Here is a 4,203-nt window from a genome sequence, read left to right as displayed (position 1 = left end):
GCGAAATCGCATTGAGAAACGCGCATAGCTTTACGAGCGGCAACCGGACATTTTCTGGTAGAACACCCCTCAGTGCAACCGGAAGCAACTGGGTCATCAACATGTGGCAGTCATGAGCCTTGAGATTTGTAAACTTCTTTTGTTTCATATTTATTATTCCCTTTATATTCGAGGAGTACCCAGACGGGACCTTCATACTATTCAAGCATTCAAACATGCTATCCTTCTCCTCCTTGCTGAGAGTGTAACTGGCAGGACGTAAGTAGTGCTGTCCATTATCTCTCTTTTCCGGATGTAGGTCATCTCGTTGCCCCATGGCTTTCAGGTCCTGTCGTGCTTCCAATGTATCTTTTGAGGTTCCATAAACACCCATGAAGCCTAGAACGTTCACGCAAAGATTCTTCGTCAGGTGCATCACATCTATTGCGTTGCGAACCTCTAGGATTTCCCAATAAGGTAGCTCCCAAAATATTGACTTTTTCTTCCACATGGGTGCATGTCCGTTATCATCGTTCGGAACAGGTTGGCTACCAAGTCCCTTTCCAAAGACTACATGTACATCCTTCATCATCTCGAACACACGCTTTCCATTACGGTGTGCAGGTTTTTTACGATGGTCTGGCGTCCCTTTGAAATGCATCCCGCTCTTTCTCAGCTGGTGGTGAGCAGGGAGAAATCGACGATGACCCATATAGACGACCTTCTTACAGTGCTTCAAGTACATGCTATCTGTGTCATCTAAACAGTGGGTGCATGCCCGATATCCCTTATTTGTCTGTCCTGAAAGGTTACTCAATGCAGGCCAATCGTTGATGGTTACGAACAACAGTGCTCGTAGATTAAAGATCTCTTGTCTATCCTCATCCCACACACGTACACCTTCTTCCTTCCAGAGCTGTAAAAGGTCATCAACCAACGGCCTTAGGTACACGTCAATGTCGTTGCCGGGTTGTTTTGGGCCTTGGATAAGCGCCGGCATCATAATGAACTTCCGCTTCATGCACAGCCAAGGAGGAAGGTTGAACATACAAAGGGTCACAGGCCAAGTACTATGACCACTACTCAACTCACCGAATGGATTGAATCCATCAGTGCTTAAACCAAACCTTATGTTCCTTGCTTCACTTTCAAAGTCTGGGAATGTTCTATCAATTGATCTCCACTGTGCCCTATCTGCGGGGTGTCTCAGCATCTCATCTTCCTTACGGTCTTCTTTGTGCCATCGCATCAACTTAGCATTCGCCTTGTTCCTGAACAAGCGCTTCAAGCGTGGTATTATAGGGAAATACCACATCACCTTCGCGGGAACTCTCTTCTTGGGAGACTGCCCCTCGACATCACCAGGATCATCTCGCCTGATCTTATACCGCAGGGCTTCGCAGACGGGACAAGCATCCAATTCCTCGTATTCATCACCACGATAGAGGATACAGTCATTAGGGCATGCGTGTATCTTCTGAACATCCAATCCGAGAGGGCAAATAATCTGTTTAGCTTCATATGTTGTGGACGGTAATTCATTATTCTCGGGGAGAATCTTCTTGACAATTCTCAACATCCCCTGAAATGCCTTATCGGACACACCATTTTTTGCCTTCCATTGCACAAATTCTAGTGTCGTACCTAGTTTTTTATGGCCCTGCTGGCAACCTGGGTACAACAATTTTTGGTGATCATCTATCATGCGCTGCAACTTTGCTGCTTCCTTCTCAGTTTCGCAATCTCTGTATGCATCTCGTATCACCTGACCAAGGTCATCAGTAGGGTCATTTTCTGCAAACTCATCTTCATCAGCCTCGCCCATTGTAGTACCTGCAAAAGCTTGACTTGCAACCTAGTCCGGAATGGTGTCATCTTCCTCCTCCTCCTCGCCATCTTCCATTACAACCCCTAGTTCACCGTGCTTGGTCCAAACCAAATAGTTAGGCATGAAACCGTATTTAAACAAGTGGCTGTGAATAGTCCCCCAGGAATCCTTTGAATACTCCTTCCTGTTATTGCATTGGAAGCATGGACAACATACGAACCCATTCTCTGCCTTGTTCGCTTTTGCCACTTCGAGAAAATAATGCAAGCCATCAATAAACACCTTGCTCCGTCTGTCTGCATTATACATCCAATGCCGGTCCATCTGCATCGTATTACGCACGAAAATGGATTACAGTTGACAATGGATTACGCGTGAAAATCGATTAAAGATCCAAACAACATGGTACAATACAACAACATGAAGATCCAAATACACATATTTAAATTAAAGTCCCAAACACTGCATAAGTTGTTCAACTTGAAGACCGTGATCATCTCGCGAGGATGTCCTCAACTGGGCGGCACCGCACTTCGTCATGAAAGAGGTTAGATGCTACGGAAAAGGGGACACGGTCACGATGTCCGTATCCACTCTTTCTCGTAGAATCGAACCTCCTTCTTGACATACGTTGCTACTCGGCGGAGAACATCCTCGCCGAGGCGAACACGGTATGCAAGTTCAACAAGTAGCAGAAGTCATCTATGTACAAAAATTCTTTCCTTACCACTACAAAAGTTGTTGAACTTGAAGACCGTGTTCATTTCGCGAGGATGTCCTCAGCTAGGCGGCACCGCACTTCGTCATGAAAGAGGTTAGATGCTACGGAAAAGGGGACACGGTCACGATGTCCGTATCCACTCTTTCTCGTAGAATCGAACCTCCTTCTTGACATACGTTGCTACTCGGCGGAGAACATTCTCGCCGAAATGAACACGGTATGCAAGTTTAACAAGTATATGGATTTAAAAAACCATATTAAATTTGATAAGATAAACCGTCTAGACAAGGTAGCATCATTTTTAAACCACTGAAATAATGCATACTATATATGACACATCAATCTCCCTCACATTCTAGCTCAAAATACCTCTCCATTTTTCTACTTCATCATCACATTGTAGCAAATAATCTTTCCATCTCCAAAGCATAAATCAAAGCATAACACGAGGATGAAGTAGCAAACCTTCGCAGCACTTGTTGGCTGAGTCAAATTCCCACAAAAATGAGGGAAAAAACTTCGGGCAGCACCTCCCTTGCTTGGGCACCACCGGAGAGTAGGTGAAGCTCAGCTCTCTATCAATGTGCTGGACTGCTCGGGCTGGAGGAAGAAGAAAGTCTCTGTCTCGGGATATAGTGGGGGATGAGTTTTAATCCCGGTTAAAAACTCCAACCGAGACAAAAGGAAACACCTTTTGTCCCGGTTGGAAAGTTAGTCCCGGTTGGATCCTCCAACCGGGATAAAAGGGACACCCTTTTATCCCGGTTGGAGGCACCAACCGGGACTAAACCTTTTATCCCGGTTGGTTCCTCCAACCGGGATAAAAGGGTGTCCCTTTTATCCCGGTTGGATCCTCCAACCGGGATAAAAGGGTCCCGCCACCGACGCCCCCCCCCCCCTAGCCGTTGCAAACGGGACTAAAGGGGGGCCTTTAGTCCCGGTTGCAATTACCAACCGGGACTAATGCTCCCCTCCAAATTCCCGCCCCCCGGCGCACCCCCTTTTGTCCCGGGCCACTTTTAAACCGGGATAAAAGGGGGTGGATCGAAAGTCACTTCTCTACTAGTGTGTATGGGATTCTGAGTTTGGTCCATGTCAAATTGTTCGAGATTTGACAAAGGAATAGTAATGTTTGCGATATCAAATGAGGATAATTATATTCATTATGAAATATATTTTTATAGTTCGTTTCTTTTTTGTGATGGTTGTTAATACTCTTCTATATAAACTTGGTTAGACTTATAATTCTTTGTCTTAGTAAAAACTCAGGACCTCTTATATATTAAATAGCAATCGTACAAAAAAGTACCTTTTTTTAAGAGACAGGCCCTTTTCATTAAATAGCTACATATTTTGGTGTTTGTATTCATGTGAATAGTTTTGTTAGAGTGCAATTGAAATTTATAATAAACTTTTGTCAGCAATAACATGTGTCGACTTGCCAATATATGGTTGCCGACCACCATGTGATGCATGCATCATTTTATTAGCATGCCATGTACACTTGGTTGCGTGTTTTTGGATACTCTGCTAGCTAGGGTCAGAGCAGGGGAAATGGCACACATCACTGTCAGTGTCCCATTCCACCGTTTTCTATTTTATTACTTTGGGAGCATGACGAAGCATATCCTATTGGAAAGAATTAAGAAGCGATGTCAGCATGCGAATAAGCAGT

This window comes from Setaria viridis, chromosome 8 (genome assembly GCF_005286985.2).
Source record: "Setaria viridis chromosome 8, Setaria_viridis_v4.0, whole genome shotgun sequence".
In the NCBI taxonomy this organism is placed as follows: Eukaryota; Viridiplantae; Streptophyta; class Magnoliopsida; order Poales; family Poaceae; genus Setaria; species Setaria viridis.
The sequence above is the reverse complement of the archived record's forward strand: the minus strand, read 5'-3'. Positions refer to the sequence as shown.